At 35.4% G+C, this 22628-nt stretch overlaps 1 protein-coding gene and 1 long non-coding RNA gene across 4 annotated transcripts in view; one reads left to right on the forward strand and one right to left on the reverse strand.

The window, feature by feature from the left end:
* The window catches only part of LOC149781117 (activated CDC42 kinase 1-like), a 162164-nt gene that overhangs the window by 20250 nt on the left and 119286 nt on the right, over positions 1 to 22628 (forward strand). The window lies entirely within an intron of this gene.
* On the reverse strand, positions 5525 to 22495 carry LOC149781118 (uncharacterized). 2 transcript variants are annotated; one of them, XR_016414648.1, is made up of 3 exons: positions 19495 to 22495; positions 14696 to 14931; positions 5525 to 10454 (listed from the first exon to the last, which is right to left on the reverse strand). It is a non-coding gene; the product is annotated as an uncharacterized LOC149781118 (long non-coding RNA). The 2 variants fall into 2 exon arrangements; XR_016414647.1 differs by having other exon boundaries at positions 5525 to 11117.

The raw sequence follows: 22628 nt of genomic DNA on the forward strand, positions 1-22628 counted from the left end.
GGTTTAACAGATAAAAGACGTAAATTAATAAACGAGTGGGGCAAGATGATTAAAGATACCGGGGCATCTATCAAAGATGTCACTGAGTTAGGAAAAAAATTAAAATTCCCAAAAACCGTAAGAACAATAACAGGAGAAATATTATATAAATCAAAATATAAATCAAAAGGAGCTTCAATCAAAATTATTGATCATAATGCGCACGCATGGACTAGTGCAGTAACAGTGTTTCGACAAAATCAAACTGTTAAATATTATCGTGGAGATATGTTTGATTTTATTAATGAGATAAGTAAAAATGATCCTGTGTCAGTATGGCTGTTTCAGAGTTCTAACAACGAATCAGATATGGAAGAAAAAATCAAGTTCGATCAGTTTGTATGACCAAATTGTGTTATTTATCGAACAGATATTCTCCACGAAAAAATGAAAAATCTTGCTCTGCAATATGCTGATGACACTGACGAACTATTGAGCAACTGTTTTACTGTTCCATCAGCTGCGGCTCATTTTGCTGGAAAGAAAAATTTGTGGAAACCAACTCGGTCTGATTTTCTTGATGATATAATACTGAGTTGTGTCGAATACGGACACGGCGGACTATGGAATACTAAATACGATCATAAAGATGTTATTTCAGTTGATATGGTTGCATGTTATCCTGGAAGTTTTCTTGGATACGGAGATTGTTCTGTGTACTTTGATATGGTTGCATGTTATCCGGGAAGGTTTCTCGGATATTGAGACTGTTCTGTATATTTTAAGAGATTCGGTCATCTGACGCACGAGATGACACAAGTATCGATAAATGGACCATTACCGGATTTTGACTTAACTGGATTTGCTTGTATTGAGTCATTTGAAATGTCTAAAGATCTCCATGCGATTTGTTATACCTGGTTTGGAAAACATTTTTCAGAAAAAATGTGGGCACCAATAGTACTATTACGGTATATGCTTTATTGTGCGATATTAACACTGTTGATTGTAAGTGAAGCAATTATATCATATCAGAAACAAACCGAAGTTACCACAACAAAAGAAATATTCTGATAATGATAATCCTGATATAACCGATTACGAGAATAAAATTACAAAAGATCTCGGTAGAAAAATAATCGGTAAGTTCACTCAAGGAGGAGCATATGATCACAGGCGACATTGTACAAGATTGATCATGGATGATGCTGAGTTAGATTTTATAATCGCTGATATAACGCTGATACGTTTATAAGTCGAGAAATTGCTTTCTTGTCAAATGGAACTAAATTAGGTACAATTGTAAGTCATATGGACGGTGAGTCACCTCAGTATACTCATTTAAGATCATCGATGCTCATGTACGTTTCAATAAATCTATTATCGATGATAAATAAAGTTTCGACACTCGCTGTCAGAGTCGCTACAGATTCTTTTTATATCAATAACAAATATTCAGGATTACTAGAACAACTACATATCGGTACTTGTACATCATGGGGTTCGTGGAGAATAAAAAAGGAAAATATACTCGATTATTCCGAATCAGCTGATGTTGCGGTTAAAGATATTTATTGTAAAAAACATCAAACACTACAATTATCATCTGCACCATCGGTGTACGATCCAATAACTAGAAATAAAACAGTTTATCTAAATGGACCTGGAGGTTCTGGTAAAACCACTCTCCACATAATTGGTTAAAAAATTTCATTGATAATTACGAAGAAATAAATGATGATCATAGAGCGCTTGATGCAGAAATAAGAGAATTTAAAAAATTAATCAGACTACAGCCGAATAAAATTCAATGTGAAGTAATGCGTGGAATAATTTCAGAAACACCCATGAATGACTTTCTACAAACGTGGCGACGAAATGATCTGATAGTTGCAAAGTAGAAAAATAGTTCGTGATACACTTCAACGGGAATTGTTTCAGTTACATAAAGAAAAATTTCCAACATTGCCAGTTCCGTTATGTTATCAACCAGCTGATACACAGCGGCAGAATATTGATGTTGATATACCAGGACAGACCGAGAAACAGAATTTAGTATTAAATGATATTATCACAGTTGATATCAACACTGTTGAAGATGCATTATCGTTGAACAAATCTGCATGGACACTAGGATATGCAATGACGATTCACTCATCTCAGGGATTAACTATTTCTGATACAGTTGTTTGAATTATAGATGATCGTATCGAGTGGTCAAACTTAGTTTATCTCGCAGTGTCTCGAGTCAGAAGAATATCAGTTGTGGAGGATTGTCTTGGACGAGTCAGTGATTAGTGATGATATTGACGATGATATAATAAGAAAAAAATTAGCTGGTTAGAAACAGTCTGATAAAAAAAGTTAACGCGATTTTGATCTCGACGTTGAATTTATCAGCACATTGAAACAACAACAGAATAATCATTGTACAAGTTGTAATTGTGTGATGTTATGGAGATATTCAAATAATAATCTAAGACAATTTACTGTAGATAGAAAAGATAACAGTCGCTGTCATACACGCGAAAATACCATGTTGACCTGTCTTGAGTGTAATCGACGTAGAGGTGCTAGTTAAGTGATCGCGGTGGTAATTCCGTATCCTCAGGAATCACCTGTAATTGTTCACGTGTAAATCCATGTTGAGGAGCAGATGAATATAGTCTGTAGATTGCAGGTCTACCTGAGGATCTTATCACGGTGGATATCTTATGTGTGGTAACACTCCAAATAGGATCAGTCACTCTTTTTTTACCACCTTCGAGTTCACCGGGTTCATATAAATACCTTACAGTAACATTACCTAATACTGGCTGCGCTGAAAAATCACGTCGTTGTATTGGTATATTTTTTTTTGTAATTGCATTAATAGGTTTCATGTTGGTCGTTAGAGTTACTTCATTATTTAACACAGTTATCACACTTGGTAATCTTGCAACCCATTCACGACATCTCTTGTCTTGAATAAATTCCTTCGCGTATTGATATCCAAATAACCGCTCAGCAAGTGTTCGATTAAATCGTTCAACAATTGCCTGATCACGAATTGCAGTGTGTCCTCGTCGTATTTTGACATTATATCTCTTCATCAACGATGATACTGGACCAAGAAATTCTTTGCCAGGATCAACCTGTAGCAGCTGTGGCCATTGTAGACCACCTTGTGGTCCGGGTCCTCGTTGATAAATTCGTTTAAACGCAGAACCTACTTCAGCAGCTGTCTTTGTCAATAATGGTTCTGCTTCTTTATATCTGCTTGCAACATCAACGACAGTTAGCGCGTATTTGTACGTTTTTCTATGTACAGTATCATGTGGTAAAAACAGAATATCAGCTTGATGAACTTCATTAGGGACGCTGACATCGAAATACGCGTACTGAATTTGTTTCGGTGGTGGTAGGTAAATTTGCCATATTGCCTGTTTGGATAACCATTTTTTAGCAGTAACACGTGTAACTTTTGCTGCCTCGGTGAGTTTACTAATCGCTGCGTTATCTTTCCAGTATCCTCTTGAGGAATAGTAAATTGTTTCCATTTATACATTACCAGTACCTAGAGCTAATTTACCTTTCATCGCGGATCTTACTAACCAATTAGCTAACGATTCTCATATATTTTTAATTTTTATAGAATTTAACGCATGAAATAATTTCACATCTGCAATATGTCTGTCTTGTAGGTTTTTGCTTTTATATGCTACATCATGAGCATGACACGCTTTATCAGTAGCATTTATTGGTTCCTCGCCTGGTTTTGGTTGATCCTGATTGTCAAGCCTGATATCAAGTCGAGTACCAGGACTGCAATAATTATATCCTGGTAGATGTTTTTCTCCTTGGTATTTAGCCCACGGAGTTCCTGGGAACTTTGACATTATTTTAGCAATATCACCACCATCTTTTTTTATGTAAAAAAGAAAACTTTTTTCTGTTATATACTGCATGTCTTCCACCTTATGCTATTCTCGCATTTTTTGTTGTAACCGTGGATAGATCATTAGTTGGGGTTTTAGTTCTACAGCGTAAACAATATAGATTCATGTATTTATATAATATGGATATAATTGATTTCTCAGCGACTCGGCGACAAGAGCCAGTTAAACACCATCCTGCATTGCCAAATTTGATCAGAATGATAATAATAGGACCATCTGGATCGGGTAAGACACAATTGTTACTTAATCTTATAATGAGATGGCTAAAATGGGATAAGTTGTATTTGGTAGCACCATCAGTTGATGTTCAACGATGTTATGATGTGCTTAAAGATTTTAATGAAAACGCGTGATTACTGGACAAAGATAACGATGTTATCGAGTTTATAACCGATATTGATGAAGCACCGTCCGTAGATTCCATAGACGGATTTATTAATAATTTAGTTGTATACGATGATGTGATGCTGGACAAATAATCAAATCCAGCTAGAATATTTTCTCGAGGTAGACATAAAAACAGTGATGTGATATATGTAACACAACAGTATGTACAGATTCCGAAAGTGATCAGAGATAACTGTATTGTTTTAGTTGTGTTTAATAGCGTAGACACACATACGTTGCGCAATATTCATCAAAGTTGGTGCAGCGGTGACATGGATATAAATAAATTTAGAAACTTTTTTCATGAGCGCAAGCTACTCCACATGGATTTATAACAATAAATTTGCATGATTCTAGATCCCAATATCGTGTGGGTCTCGATAAAATATTTGGATGAATAGCAGCAGAGAGGGCGTGACCTCAAGTTGAGTCGATTTTTTGTAATATTATCGCTATCAACTTGATATCATCAGATAAAATTATAAAAAGTTTATTGAACCAATTCGAGGTTTCCTCGAGTTGGTTAATATATTTGTTTCAAATATATTTGGTTAAGTTATAATATAAAAGATAAAAGGGTTTATTTTCGGTTTTGGACACTCCTACAAAGTGGTCTGTTCGCCTTCCCTGCTGCTAAAATACATATAATGGGTGTGAAGTACATATATTGTGTGCAAAGTATGTATATTGGGTGTAAAGTACATATATAATTGGGGGTAAATTACATGTAATGGGTGTAAAGTACATATACTGGGTGTAAAGTAGGTATATTGGGTGTAAAGTACATATAATGGGTGTAAAGTACATATCATGGGTGTGAAGTACATGTAGGTGTAAAGTACATATATTGTGTTTAAAGTATCTATAATGGGTGTAAAGTATATATATTGGGTGTAAAGTACATATAATGGGTGTAAAGTACATGTATTGGGTGTGAAGTACATATGTTGGGTGTAAAGTACATATAATGCTGGTAAAGTACATATATAATTGGGGGTAAAGTACATGTAATGGGTGTAAAGTAGGTATATTGGGTGTAAAGTACATATAATGGGTGTAAAGTACATATATAATTGGGTATAAAGTAGATATAATGGGTGTAAAGTATATATATATATATTGTGTGTAAAGTAATATATTGGGTTTAAAGTACATTTATTGGGTGTGAAGTACATATATTGGGGGTAAAGTACATGTAATGGGTGTAAAGTACATATACTGGGTGTAAAGTACATATATTGGGTGTAAAATTAATATAATGGGTGTAAAGTACATATATTGGGTGTAAAGTATGTATATTGGGTGTAAAGTACATATAATGGGTGTAAAGCATTTATATTGGGTGCTATTTATGTTAGAATCATGAAACTTGATAATTTAATACATCTCTGTAGCCTTCATATGGTTTGGAGTTTTAAGGAGGAAAAATAGTATCATGATATACTGGACACTGTAAAAGAAATTATTTTTTAAAAGGGATAATTAGGTTGTAAATATAGTTGTATATGAGTGCACAGTATTGATACGATATGCAGTAATTTTACTTCACAAAATAATAAAAAATGAAAATCCTTATAGTCCCTCACAGAATTTTATCATAAAGTAGACCAGTGAGTTTCCAACCTGCGGATTCTTGGGTTATTCCAAGAGCTTTTTATTTCCTCAATTAATGGATGGGGGTGGGGGTCTGTGAAATTATTTTGATGTTAAGAAGGGGTCCTCAGGCTCAGAAATGTTGGGAATAGACAAGTAGACTATCCACCTGTATTTAAAAGAAAGCCAGTAATAATTTTTTTAAATCTTATTTCATGATTATTATGTGTTTATACTCTGATAAAGCAGGGTTTTAAAACTGGTACAATATTTTCTTTTAGCATGTGAGATTCTAATTGCTCAAAACTTGAAGTGCGTACAAGTGTCTGTTCCAATGCTTTTCCTTAGTTAACCATTCAATCATATATGGTCCTGCATTGACATTCTCCATCTCCATACATAATGATGGATCAGTACAACTTCTGTCTTAATCCAATACAGGTATACATATATTTGAATCATGTATAAAGTCAGATGTATTTATCTATAAAAATGTTGGGATGGTCAAGCAAACTAAATTATACATAGGCAGCAACATGTTTTCTTGGAGATATGCAAGAGCAGTGGACATTTTTTGTGCAGTATCTTGGGAATTCATTGTCATAGTGCAAACTAATGTACCCTATACTACAATGTTGAAATTTTGAGTTTTATTCCTTTTATGATTTTGTAAATTTTCTGTGCCTGTCAATGCTGTTTAGATTATTTTTGGTCTTTGGGCTGATCTGTTGAATACAAACTCCAGTACCTGTTCTCGTACTTTGTGTGTATGGGATGAATAATTGTTCTATCCCAGCTTGTATCTCATCTAAATTCAAACAGTCTTTTTAGCAATGTACAATCTGCATATCACCCTTGCCACAGTACTGAAACCACTCTTCTAAAAGTAGTTAATGACATTCTCTCTGCGTTGGATAGTGGAAAGATTACAGTCCTCACCCTCCTTGATTTGTCTGCAGCATTTGACACAATAGACCATGATATATTACTTCACCGTCTCCAGCATGTATTTGGCATTCATGATACAGCCTTACTGTGGTTCAAGTCCTACTTGGACAACAGGACACAAATTGTATCTGCAAATGGAATACACTCCAGCCCAGTTGATCTATGTTGTGGTGTTCCACAGGGGTCTGTTCTTGGACCTGTTCTCTTCATTCTGTACACTGATGACACCCAAATATACAAATCTAGCCACCTAACTGAAGTTGATGTTACCATCCAAGGTGTAGAGAGGTGCATTTTTGATGTGAAATCATGGATGACATGTAACAAGCTGTGGATGAATAATGATAAAACTGAGGCCATTCTGATCACAACACAAAGATTTTCTCATTCACATCCTTTACCTCAAACAATAAATATCAGCAACACCAACATTAAATTCACACAATCAGTACGAGACCTAGGTGTTACTCTGGACAGTACTCTCACATTGCCCCAACATGTCATGAACATATACAAGGCTGCATATCTTGAGCTGAGACGCATCAGCTCAATTCGCAAATATCTTTCAGTTGATACCAATAAAACACTTGTGTGTTCATTAGTACTTTCAAGACTGGACTATTGTAACTCAATTCTGTCTGGTTCATCTCAATATCTACTCATGAAATTTCAAATAGTTCAAAACATAGGTGCTCAGGTCATACGTAGAGTACCACGATCAGAGCACATCTCCCCGCTGCTCTGTATCCTACACTGGCTATCCATTCAATCCAGAATCAAATACAAAATGTGTTCTCTGTGCTATGTTTCATTGTCAAACTCTAGTCCAACATAGCTATCTGACCTCACCCATGTGTACACACCAGCAAGATACTTACGCTCTTCTTCTGACAATCATATACTCATTATTCCCACTATGAAAACAAAGTCATATGGACAGCGTTCTTTTGCATACCAGGGCCCAGCAACGTGGAATCAATTGCCCACTGAACTTAGACACAAAGACACAGTGATCCCATTCAAGAGTGCTCTCAAAACTCACTTATTTCGACCGCAAGAACACTTAAAGACCTAATAATGTTTAATACCTTAAATATTCTCAGCATGTTTTTTTATATATAATGTTTTCTAATTTCATGGTGTTTGTTTTTGTAATCATATTATTATATGTTTTTTATCTTATAGGTATTGTCTAATGTTGTAAAGTGCTTAGAGCTTCTAAAGATTAGGCGTTATACAAAGTCCTCATTATTATTTTTATTATTATTATTATTATTATTATATCTCCCTGCAGAGTTACAAATGGAGTGCTCCAGAGTAAAAATGTATGGTTTTCAAATGAATTTTGCATTTGGTGGAACAATCTAAATGACACACAATGGGGCCAGAGCTTGTGTTTGATTACTGCTACCAAACTGAATTTTAAAATTTCATCTTTTGGCAGATGATTACAAATATAATGGCTCAAAATTACGGGTAATCATTGATAAACTCACAGGATGACAATAGGTATTTATCCGGCATAAATTTCACTTACTTATCCTGCAAAAATCAATCGTAAGCCAGTTTAGTTTTAAATTCAGCATGTATTATCATCAACTCCAAAGAATGAAAACTGTATTTCACAAACAAGACTCATGAAAAGTTGAAAGTTTAGGTTTTTTTTCTGTATCTGATTCACTGTCATAACTAGGTCAACAGTTTAATAACCTGACCTTGTGTTTCTTGGTCCAACAGAATGCATCTGTTGGATTATAAAACTTGACGTCAGGCAAATTAACGAGCATCATCATCATAGGATCCAATAATGCATCTGTTGGATTATAAATATTAACATATTAATCCCTGGAGGTTTTTGTTGTTTTCATCTGAAAATCAAGTAGGAAACTATTTCTGATTACATCTTAAAACACCAGCTTCCAGGTGATCTTCCAATAACATACTGCCTAGTTGTGTTGGAAACATCGTTTTTCATCGGCTGTTTGGCTTGCGTGAGCAGAAGGGTAAATGTTGGAGTTCCATTTTTTATTTTTATTTTTATTTTCATTATAATTTATTTTTGTTATATTTTTTTCTTCTTAACAGAGCCATCATTTCTGTATCGAGAATACTCTTTATTCCAAATACCCATCTTATCCTACTTTTTGCAAAGGTTTGTCTGTCTGTTTGCAGTTCCTATCTGCCTTAGATCTGAGAACAAAAAGTGTAAAATCTGAACACAGAATCAGATTCCGACCACGGGCGAATTTTGGGTAGAAAATAATTGGGTCCAAAATATGAGGTTTTTCCCTCTACATGTATTTTGTAGTGCAAATAGAAATTCCAGATTATTTGGTATCATTGTAGAGCTAAATGTCCACCTTTCTATAATACCAACCACTTTAGTGTATCATACATGACCTTGATGCTACAGAGCTTGACAGTACGCTACTACCTCCTGCCGCTTAAACTCGTCACCAGGAATGATGTGTTAACAAGGATTTTTGAATTTTTTTACAAATCGTAAAGGAATCACTAAATTTTTAATTTATGGGCAATATCAATGCACAAGTGATTAAATACGCAAGGAATATTCAAATTTGGTGATGTCATCAAAATGCACCCATAACACATTAACCCCTGGAGGTTTTTGTCGTTTTTGTCTGAAATTCGAGTAGGAAACACATTTTGAAAGCTATTTCTAAATACATCCTAAAACACCAACTTCCAGCTGATCTTCCAATAACATACTGCCTACTTGTGTTAGAAACATTGTTTTTCATTGGCTATTTGGCTCACGTGAGCAGTATGGTAAAAGTTGGAGTTCTTTTCTTTCTTTTTCTTTTTGGCTTAATGGACCCATTATTTTTGTATTGAGACCACTCTTTATTCCAAATGCCCATTTTATCCTACTTTTTGCAGAGGTTCATCTGTCTGTGTGCAGTTCATACCGGTCTGCCTTAGATCTGAGACCAAAATGTCTAAAATCCGATTCCGACCACGGGCGAATTTTGGGTAGAAAAAAAAAACTAGCCCCCCCCAAAACAGTTTTTTCCCTCTGTACTTTGTAGTGCAACTAGAAATTCCAGATTTTTTGGTATTATTTTAGAACTACATCTGGCTACCTTTCAGTAATACCACCCACTTTAGTGTATCGTATATGACCTTGATGCTACAGAGCTCGACAGTAGGCTACTACCTCCTGCCACTTAAACTCATCACCAGGGGTTACTGTGTTAATGAGTGTCATCATTGGATCCAATAATGCAGGTGTTGGATTATAAATCTTGACGTCAGGCAAATTAATGAGCATCATCATCAAATCCAATAATGCAACTGGTCATAATGAACTCCTTATCTGATTTAATCATTTTCATTTCAATGAATTGTCAGGAGCTTGCATCGTATGATTCCAGGAACTATTTAACACTGATCAATGAATAAAGTCCCTCTGGCATTTTTGTATTTCTCAAAAGGCTACATGCACAACATCACAGCCTTTTCTTGGTCATACTTCAGCCATTCATATTTGTCCAGCTTTTGTGATACTTTCTAAGTCCTTACTCCCAATGATATTTGCGAACACACTCGTCATTCTAATCATCTAATTTCTGCCATTTTCGTTGATGCCTGCAAATAATTTTGAGTATTTTTAATTGTCACTGTATAATGGATGAAGAGTTTAACACATGCTGTTTTGTGCCACAATCATCAAGTGCGGGATGGTGTATACTACTATTCATTTGGAGCAAAAAGCAGATCAATGAGCCATCAAAGGAACTCAGCTTTAATATTTGATACATCTGACACAAGATCACTTGTCAACTGCTATGATGACCGCTCTGGTGGCCTAGTGGTTAGAGCGTCCACCTCAGAAGCGGTAGGTTGTGGGTTCGAATTCTGGCTGAGTCATAACAAAGACTTACAAAAATGGCATTAACAGTTGCCTCGCTAGGCGCTCAGCATTAAGAGGTTAGCGTTAGGACTGGTCGGCCCGGTCATGTTTGTGGCATTGTAGCGATATGACTAAAAATATGTTAAAGCTACGTTAAAATTCCTATTATCACACTCACACGACTGCTATGATAGCAATGATGGTAATGTGGACTGCTCCAGCCGGATTGGTGATGGCTGGAATTTTAATACCCCATCCACAAAATCACTCCATCTCATCTCTGTCTGCATGGGTTCAAGTCTCAGGCTTGGCTAACGTGGGTACGTAATGGTTTTCCCCTGGGTTTTCCAGGGTTCTTCCTCCACCAATACTGTCCACCATGTATAGCCTATCTTGTGCTGAAAAATGGCATTAAACCCTATAACAGCAACAAGAACAAGTCACTAAGTAAAGATAACAGAGATAAGTGTTAATTCTGAGCCCTGGAAATACTGAATTTCACCGTGATAAAGCCCTTTATTATAAATGTTTCCCAACATAAGTATGGTCATGATGCCCATTTCATTATGCAGGGTGAAATTACATTCATTCATATACTTCATTATAAGTCTGTTTCAGTATAAATCAGCACTCTCTGGCTACTATGAAGGAGTACTTGTTATTTACTTGTTATTCACCATTTTAGTGTCCCAGCATTAATTTACAGTTAAGAGTCTGTTAACCATGTGCCCCTAGGGAGGATGAGTTTTGGTTGTGTATATAGTGTGGTTAGGTGTTTTGCAACGCAGCAGTACAAGTAATTTATTGTTGAGGCACTTTGCTGATCCAGTGGTAGGATTTGAACTTTGCCACTTTTGGTCCGGAGTCTGGCAAACTAAAAAGTTTGCCACCATTGCTTCCAGCACCATTAACTGCTTCTCACAGCATGCAGGAGGGTACATAGGGTTTTTTGGCTGGGTAAGGGTTTTCTATCTTAATTTTGTAATCATTGAACTGACTCAAACATTTGTTGCTGCTGCACTCAGGCAATATATTACTTTCATGCATGCAGCAGCAACAAAGGCCTTGAATGCTTTTGCCTGTTTCAGCAGCCACCTGAAAATAGAATCTCTAGTGAGAGCTGCCTCTAATTGCTGGGAACGCATGTGTACCATTTTTGCTCATTTGCACAATAGAGCTGACACTAAAATGCCCACATGTTTGTATTGTGATTATATAGCAGCATAAACTAATAAAAACTAATATATCATACATACATGTATAATATGATTACAATCAAGATGATGGACACCGATACAAGGTTATACCCTTTGGACCTTTTGATTCAGCAGTCTAATTATAACATTCCAATTTGTAAAAGATGAAGTGTTATATCTTCATTCTTGGGAGACTGAGCAGGGTGTCTGAAGAGCATCAGTTGAGCCAATAATTTTAAAATGGTATTTTCTTACAGAGTGTCAGCAACTCCATCTTCGAGAATTTTCAGCATATGTTGGCATGTGTCATGCAAACACTGTATACTGGTTGAATTTCCAGCATGTGCTAATTTATGCTGTTGTTTGCAAAAATTGCAAAGCGTATTTTCTTCAGTAAATTCAAGCCAGAAACATAATGTGTCTTAAAATTGTCCTCTCAGTAGTATCACATTTGACTTTATGAAACTATTTTGAAAAAATGGTTGCCCACCAGATTTGTATGGTTGCCCAGTAATCTTTTACTGTTGCTTCTAGGATTGCTGTAACACACACACACACACACACACACACACACACACACACTAGAAACAGAGGTGTGCTGTTTTGTTTACAAAAAGATGTCAGAAAATATTTTCCAGATATAGTTATATTTATGAATGTTTATCAACATGTTTCATGTCTGTCAGGTATGGCAGTGTGACACCTGAGTGGATTGTTGTGAAAGAGTCACATACAAGTTTTGGAAAATTTTGAAATAAAATATACGGAAGACCAAATATCATTGTTTTTATTATTTACTAGTGTATGTTAATGTGTTAAGTACATATATTCTTTTGTAAAACTGTGACTCACCTTAAGATTTTCAGGGGAGCGATTGTGTTTTGTTTGAATTGTATGTAATTTATCTAGACCACCAGATATTTTCTGGTTTCATCAGTCAATGTGTTTTATGTTTACTGACCCCTGATACTAACCTTACGGTGATTGTTAGCATCCTGCTCTGTGCTCAAAGCTTCCTGCTGATTCTATTAATAGCCAAGCTAGTAAGCTGTAGGTTATGTCAGCATTTCCTTTTTTTATCAAGATGCAGCACAATGTCATGTGACTCAGCTACAATAATCAATCCCACTTTAAATACAGTTTTCAGATGACAACTTAAACAACAGTTACGTACATATATATGAAATTCATCTACTGTAAGGGACAGCCCATTTTATGTTTGAGAGGAAGAAGAGAGTCTTTAATAATATTTCAAGCAGAGACATTTTATTTCCTTTTAGCTGAATAATTTTTTTTCTTCAGATAATATAATGGATATAATATGGTGCATTTTTGCTATGAATCTTTGCAAGATAAATCTCTAGGTATCTGGAATTTTAAAAAAGTCACATTCACCTACTCCTGAAAATTAAATTGTTGGTCCCTTAGAAAATATGAATGTTGTATACTGTGGTACATATCACAATATGTTCCGAAATGCTGTGGTACACAATTTATTGCTGTATAAAATTGCCATCAGTTCTGCTAATGGAAAGTGTTGCACAAGGTAACACACTTATTTAATCTATCTTAGATCAACATATTAAAGATAATTTGACAGGTTTTGTTTCCTTTTGTTATGGTGTCTTGTTAACCAGAAACGTCTTGATATTTTTTTTTGCTTACCTGAATATGGGTTTACGATATTATTCATCCAGTATTACTAATCCTGTGTTAACTGTATCAGATCAGAGATGGAAAAAATTTCAAACATTCGTGAGTGTTGTTTTTTTATGGGTTCTTTTCCAGTAGCTGGTAGTCTGGACTGTGATTACTTAAATCGGGCAATGAGTAGCATGTTGACAAAAATCACGCAATACTCAACTGCAGAATTATATCGATATAATTTGTGCACTCAGTAAGTACCCAGAGGAACGATTCAATAATCAATCAATTTTGTGCCAGAAAATACACAAAATTTCATTAAATTTTTTAATAAGGTCATAAGTTAATAATATTTTTCAGTTACCTGACCAAAATTTAACATTCTGATAAATGGTTGCCCTACATCAATTTTTAGCTCAACTGGTCATACACCAGAAGAGCTTTTCTGGGATGGTCTGTTGTTTATTGTCTGTCATGTAGCTCATGTTTGTTATTGCTACTCCCCTGAAACTGACTGCTGTAAAACTTTATACATAGATTATGTATAGTTGATCCAAAATGAAAATGAAAATGGTCCTGCTCGGAGATCCAACAATGTCACCAAAGGTGCTATATTATAATCTTGCTACTACTCCACTGAATGGAATGGATGGTCATATCAACATGTGCTTTTCATTAAAAGACATCATATGATGCCTAATTGGTCCCAATTGAACAGTTACATGGTGCCTCTCTGATATCCATTATCTCTACTTCTTCTTAATGCATGGTCATATCAACATGATGTTTTCATTACAAGATTTCTTATGATGTCTAGTTGATCCTTTATGAAAGAGGTCCCAATCTGGTATTCAGTATGGCTTCTGTGGTAGCCATCTTGCAAATATTATTTTCAATACTCCACCTTCATGGATGGTCATATCAACATGGATTTTTCATTATGTGGCTTTTTATGAAATCTAGTTTGTACTAAATGAAAATGGTGCCAATTTGATTCAGATATGGCCACCATTGCAGCCATTTTGAAAATCTTTTTCTTTGCTGCTACGCGTCAATGAATGATTATATCAGTATGGGGTTTTAAGTAATTAACATCTTATGATGTCTGGCTAGTCCCAAATAAAAATTGTACTGACCTGTTTTCCAATAAGACCACCATGGAAAGTCCTATTAACATTGGGTTTTCATCAGAAGACTTTGCTTGATGTCCATTGGTCGTAAATGAAAATTGTATATCTTAGGTCCATGGCAGCTGTCTGGAAAATCTTGTTATTGCTATGTGGATATGGGCTTTCACCAGTAGACTTCTTGAGATATCTAGCTGGTCCAAATGAAATTGGTGTCAGTCTTACATCCAATGTGGCTGCCAAGACTGTTTAAAAAAAATCTTACTGTCACTATTCCCCATCAATAGACGATTATTTTGAAAAAAAAATCTTTTGCCAAAAGAGTTTTAAAAGAATATATACTTTTTCCATGGTGAAATTGAAGCAAATTGGATAGCTTATGTTTGTACTACAGCAGCTAATTTGTTATCTCATCAGGAATATCAGATATTGTTTCAGTATTCAACAGTTAAAAGGAAGAAATAAATATCCTGAATTCAAGCAAATTCTTTTTGCTCAGAGTGTAAGTACCTTCATGGAACTCTTGCTACTTGTCCAGGGAAAATTCATTATGTGTGTGTGTGTGTGTGTGTGTGTGTGTGTGTGTGTGCTTTCATCTAATCATGATCCTTGCCTTTTTGATATCTATATCACAAATGAATTTTGCTTAAGTTTATCTTGTGCCAGACTAGACCTGGTCTTTGCTACCTTGTTTACTACTTAACATTGCCTTGTGTACAAGTAACTTGGTATACACGTTGTCTGCTTTAATAGTCATTTCTTACATCTTATATATATTTCATGTACCTTTTGGACTCCTACATTCTCACTTCCATCTTTGATGTTAAACATGTCATTCCAGATACTGACATTATACAACAGCTCCACAGCTTTGTTTTTGTTTCACTGTGCTTCATTATTCATTTTCTATTGTAACTGTTGTATAGCTTTTCTTGGAGATGAATTCTGTTAACATTGAACTTAAAAATTTGCCTGTAATTTAATGGCTATGGCTGGCATCAATAAACACTGAATACTAAAGTTTCTGTTAAGACCATCTACCTATCATGGCTCAAAAACGCACTCATTCTCTAGTCCTTACCAGGTAAAAATTGTGTTTCAGGTAAACCTTGCTACTTACTCATCTCTGGGCCAAGTAATCGCAGATTTGCAATCAATGCATTGAAGATGTTGATTACTTGTTGTCAGCATAGAATATGCATCAGAGGAAGCAGACTTTGTTGGGTTTTTTTCACAATGCAATCTTGATGCTGAAGTTGGTCAGAATCATGAAAATATTGTTTAGATTAAGACAGATGAGTTTAACACTGCCTGACCAGACAAGAAGAATTTTTTTTCTCCAAATCTGGACATTCTGTAGCACATAATTTCTCAAAGGCTAACTCATAAAGATGTGTGAATGCTCATTGTAATGGGCTTTCTTCACATTAAACAGACACTTGTATTGTTGAAAAGTGTCACTGTAGATATAAATATCAGCAGGAAATTGAGAATTTTCTAGCTGCAGACCTTGTCTTTTATTATATATGTAACTAAAGGAACCATATATTTGAAAGTTTTAAAACCACATTCCTCAGAACATTTTTGTGTCTTTGAGTCACTTGAGTATTCAGCTGCGACTTTTTAGTAAGTATTAGTATGGTGGAGAGGTGTACTGTGGATGTTAAGTAAGATGACGACAGAGACATGTTACTGTTGCAAATCATTTATCCCAGTGATTGTTTGGAAACATTTTTCTTGAGTGCTGACATTGGCCAGTGTTGTCACTGATCCATAGTGTGAACAGTGAATGAGTGTATACATAAATAAATGGCATACAATTATGTCTGTGACCCTTAAAAACTTAATTTCAATCCCTAAAGATTCATTTCAATTTTTTTATACATCAGACCAGCTTCTTATGTGATTCTTATCTGTTTTACACTTGATATTTCGTAGATCTTCTATATATATACACCAATACAAGTCTAACTGCAAACTGCGCAGACCCAGATCAGCTGGCACATGTGTCAGCAGATCTTGATCTGTGCAGTTTGGTAGACATAATTAGTACAATAAACAACATAGACCCAGAATCTGTGCAGTTTGATAGAAGTAATTAGTACAATAAACAACATAGACCCAGAATCTGTGCAGTTTGGTAGAAGTAATTAGTACAATAAACAACATAGATACAGAATCTATGCAGTTTGGTAGACATAATTAGTAAAATAAACAACATAGACCCAGAATCTGTCCAGTTTGATAGAAGTAATTAGTACAATAAACAACATAGACCCAGAATCTGTGCAGTTTGATAGAAGTAATTAGTACAATAAACAACATAGACCCAGAATCTGTGCAGTTTGGTAGACATAATTAGTAAAATAAACAACATAGACCCAGAATCCGTGCAGTTTGATAGAAGTAATTAGTAAAATAAACAACATAGACCCAGAATCTGTGCAGTTTGGTAGAAGTAATTAGTACAATAAACAACATAGACCCAGAATCTGTGCAGTTTGTTAGAAGTAATTAGTACAACAAACAACATAGACCCAGAATCCGTGCAGTTTGAACGAAGTAATTAGTAAAATAAACAACAAAGACCCAGAATCTGTGCAGTTTGGTAGAAGTAATTAGTACAATAAACAACATAGACCCAGAATCCGTGCAGTTTGAACGAAGTAATTAGTAAAATAAACAACATAGACCCAGAATCTGTCCAGTTTGATAGAAGTAATTAGTACAATAAACAACATAGATCCAGAATCTGCGCAGTTTGATAGAAGTAATTAGTACAATAAACAACATAGACCCAGAATCTGTGCAGTTTGATAGAAGTAATTAGTACAATAAACAACATAGACCCAGAATCTGTGCAGTTTGATAGAAGTAATTAGTACAATAAACAACATAGACCCAGAATCCGTGCAGTTTGATAGAAGTAATTAGTAAAATAAACAACATAGACCCAGAATCTGTGCAGTTTGATAGAAGTAATTAGTACAATAAACAACATAGACCCAGAATCCGTGCAGTTTGATAGAAGTAATTAGTAAAATAAACAACATAGACCCAGAATCTGTGCAGTTTGATAGAAGTAATTAGTACAATAAACAACATAGATCCAGAATCTGTGCAGTTTGATAGAAGTAATTAGTACAATAAACAACATAGACCCAGAATCTGTGCAGTTTGATAGAAGTAATTAGTACAATAAACAACATAGACCCAGAATCTGTGCAGTTTGATAGAAGTAATTAGTACAATAAACAACATAGACCCAGAATCTGTGCAGTTTGATAGAAGTAATTAGTACAATAAACAACATAGACCCATAATCTGTGCAGTTTGATAGAAGTAATTAGTACAATAAACAACATAGACCCAGAATCTATGCAGTTTGATAGAAGTAATTAGTAAAATAAACAACATAGACCCAGAATCTGTGCAGTTTGGTAAACATAATTAGTAAAATAAACAACACAGACCCAGAATCTATGCAGTTTGATAGAAGTAATTAGTACAATAAACAACATAGACCCAGAATCTATGCAGTTTGGTAGAAGTAATTAGTACAATAAACAACATAGACCCAGAATCTGTGCCGTTTGATCGAAGTACACTGCAGGCACATTATGCTATGGTGGATCATGATCTTTCATGTTTGCAGTTTGACCGAATTTGTGATTACAGATAGTAAATCATAACTAATATCTGCACACTGATATTCAGCCATGATGGATAATATACATGTTGGAAACATACACCACTGTTAACAGTCAGAGTGACCTAAAAAGCCTATCTATGCTAAACAAATGAGGGTATATGTTTTGGAGACATAATGTCCCTCATAATAAATTGGTATGAACAACAAAACTCTTGCCATACTGCATCGGTGGTCTTGGTGACAGTATCGGGTACAGTATGCTTCACCCAGTGGTTAAACATGGATGGATATCAAAGAAAATGGACATGTTAAGTTTTTTAAAAAAATCAGCAACATAAAAAAAATGACAGCAGTTTGTTTTTTTTAAATCCATTTTTCTGTACATCCAAAAGAAACAATGAACATTCTGTAATCATTAAATTGAACGTGATGGGGGAAAAAAGTTGATGAAAGGTACTGCCATCACTTGCTCATAAGGTAAGTCATACTGCAAACTGTACAGATCTAGATCTCCCATCACATACTGTGCCAGCATATCTGGGTCTGTGCAGCATATTAGGAGCAATCAGTATAATAAACAACGTGGACCCTGATTTGCAGATACATTATGCTACATGTGATGAACTATATGGTTGGGGTGGGGTGCTCCCAGTATTTTTTTAAAAACTATTATAGAAGTCCCACCTAGACTCTATTTTGTTGGAAGTTAAATTTAGTGAAAGATAGATGTAAAGCTCCGAGCCCCCAGTCAGCAGTGCCAACAGATAGTTAAATACACAAACAAAACAAAGTTGCCTGCCGGTAGCTTCTCGTGGGTCGGTGGTTCTTCCCTGGGTTTTCCAGGGTTCTTCCTCCACCAGTTATACTGGCCGCCATGTATAGCCTATCTTGTGCTGAAAAATGGCATTAAACCTTAGAACAACAACAACAAAAACAACAAAAAAAGTTTGAAATTCAATGAATAACAATTCAATAATCAAATGACTCAATCATATGACTAAATTTCCAATTACGCTCCTTCCGCTCAACCCTTAATAAGCCTACTGCATTATTTGTTTTAAGCAGTGTGAGATTGATTTCTAACCTCTCCTTGTATTTCTACTCATCTCTTGTATCCTTTCTCTCTCCTATTTCTCCCAATTCCTTCTCTTCCTACCTGACCTTCCTCCAAATTCCTTCTCCTTTTCCTCCTCGACTTTCACTAGAATCCTTCTCCTCCTCCTACACTTTCTCCCCCACAACTACACTTCCCTTGACTTTGACTGTCTCGGCTGCAGTCTCAATTCCGCCTCCAACTCTTGAAGATTTGGGACCCAGTGGAACTGGAAATTCTCTGCCCCCCAAAAAGCTTCCTGCGAAAACACAAGTATGTTACAATCTTTTTCCTTAACCCTCTCATCTCACACTACACTCAGCCTATCATTAGATAACAGCTATTAAATTTCTTCGATCATGCATTCATTCACATCGAGATACCCATACGTTCTTGTATGGTAAAACAAATGTCATAATACAGCACAGTATCAATTACTTCTTATACATACATCAATAAATTCCATCACATCAGTACAAATTCCAAATCCTATTATGCTAAACAATATCACAATAATCAGTTGCATTTCTTTACCGTACAACTTGTACAAAGTATGCAAATATTCAAATATCCATTCTCTGATGCATCCATTTGTAACTAATCTTACTTACTTCAACCTTGTTTCAAAATTCAAAATTCAAGCATGAGTAGATTCTAACAAAACACATTAATAAATGCACTGGTTTAATTACTATGAAGTAACCTAAAAGCGAATTACAAAATTCTGACCACAAACTAACAGTCTACATAATTCCATTTCGTATCTAATAATTCTCTACGTAAGGCTTTAAGCCCATTTCTCAAATATGCATGTAGATGAAACAATACAAAGATAATTCTTCATACAAAACAATCCTAGTAATTAAGTGTACAATCTACAAATAATTACAAATATGATGCCATAATATCCTGCAAAATCGAGCAAATAACTGACTGACCTTTTCAAAGCTTTGTCTTTCCGTAGAATCAACCTCTAAGTTCGGCTGCCAGATTACGAGTGGCTTCTTTCTCTGAGTAAACCCTATCAATCTGCAATCCTTCCAGGAAAAAAGTAAATTATTCTTATGATTTCGGAAGGTATCATTTGAGTCTGAATTTCGGGGGGCCCCGAGTGGCCGAGTGGTCTGAAGCGCTCACCGTTCCGGATCACTGCCATCTCACCTCTGTCTGCTTATGTTCGAGTCCAAGGCTCGGTTAGCTTGGGTACGTGGGAAAGCTTGCCAGTAGCTTCTCGTGGGTCGGTGGTTCTTTCCTGGGTTTTCCAGGGTTCTCCCTCCACCAGTTATACTGGCTGCCATATATGGCCTATCTTGTGCTGAAAAATGGCGTTAAACCCTAGAACAACAACAATGAGTCTGAATTTTAATCATGCCCTCTTCCTCAATTTTTGATTGCATATTGCTGTGGACAGATCAATCAAACTTAGCAGACAATGTCCCTCTCACTGTCTGTCAACGTGGGGATGGATAAGAACACACCCCATTTACCCTGTGGACTTTCCTTTTGACCCTTGAACTAACCTTTAAGATAAAGGTGTGATAATGGCAAACCTTTGTTATGACATGACTGGTTACCTTTGCTGACTCAAGTTTCCTGTCTCAGGCTGGTCATGGTAACTTTGTGTAAGAGTTCAACACTAATCCTGCAGCAATTTTTAGAGATCAAATACAAGGTCATGGTAATTTTCCCAAGACAGGTAGATTATAGCTTATACATGACTTTAGCTGGGTGCTTAGCAAATGTGACACCACAGCAGATCAGAATCTTTGTTGTTTGCAGTTTGACAAAACTTATGAGTATAGATGGTAATGTACCCGTATTTCAGTCTAGACTTCAATGATAAATTCTAAGTTAGAAACTTAAACCTTAGTCTTGGATACAACATATTTTCTTTTTTTTGTCTTGAAATCTGGGCATGAATAGTTTTTTTTCAGTCATTTTTTGTGAGGGCATAAATGTTTTGTTAAAATTAAATCGTGGGTCTGTATCAACATATTTAATGTTTGAGTAAATGTGCATTATTTTTCTAACTTCTGCTGACAGAAAAATATCGAAACAAAAGGGACAGCAGGCAAACTCATATAATTTGCAACCTTCAATACACCTGATGACTGACCACATGATTACATTGATAACTTTAGTTTGTCAGTTTCAGCAGTAAATAATACTGATCTGTAAAATGATTGACTCAATGATTATGTGCTACATGGTTATACGGTCATTTCAGTGTGCGTGATTTGGATTTTTAACATAGCTTTAACATTTTTTTAGTCACATCGCTATGATATCTGCAGTGTGGCAGCTTATAGTGATATCTATCACTGGGGCATGACATGCCGCAGACATGTAGCATGATGTCCCACCCAGTCACATTATCGTGACACCAGGCCAACCAGTCCTAGCATTAACTTCTTAATGTTAAGCGCCAAGCGAGGCTGCTGCTAGTACCATTTCTATTGTCTTTTTGGTATGACTTGGCCAGGGTTCGAAATCGTGACTTCCTGCATCTGAGGTGGACGCTCTAACCACTTACATCACTGGAGCAGTTATGGTCATTTCAGTTCCCCATATTAAAAAGGAAAGTGACTTTATTTTGATTTTATTTACCAACATGGTAACTCCGTGACCTTTGTTGACTGCAGTTATCTTTTGGTTGTAGAATCAAATTGCTGCAGAGGTATAAGTTTTGCTTGCAACAAAATTTCCCAAATTAATACCCCAGAAATGACAAAACTTTGGAATCAATGTGGTCATGATATTATTAATTATGTAACAAAATAGAATTACTGGAAATTAAAAGATAATCAGAATACAAATAAAACCTTATTTTTCACTCAACAGTCTTTGTGTTGCTTTTATTGCTCAGAAACTTTGAACTATGGCCAACACGTTACTGCCTTAACTTAGTATTGACAAATAATTTTGTTCTGTTACTTCTTTTTCGAGGTGTTGATAGCTATTTTAGTGGTAGTGAATTCCATGAAATTAAAAAGACCTGCTTTGTTGTTAATATTAAAATGGTCAACCACAATTTATGACCCATTTCAAATAAAAGCCATACTGAATTCTGACATTTTTTTCTCATGAAATTGTCTTCATTAAAAATTATAAAAGTGTGGTGCATGAATGTTTTGTTAAATTTATAAATGGAAATATTCTAAACAGAAAATAAGGCAAATGTTGATAGTAACAGTTGA

The sequence above is a fragment of the Sinohyriopsis cumingii genome, chromosome 15, assembly GCF_028554795.1.
Source record: "Sinohyriopsis cumingii isolate HCF-2022 chromosome 15, ASM2855479v2, whole genome shotgun sequence".
Taxonomy (NCBI): Eukaryota; Metazoa; Mollusca; class Bivalvia; order Unionida; family Unionidae; genus Sinohyriopsis; species Sinohyriopsis cumingii.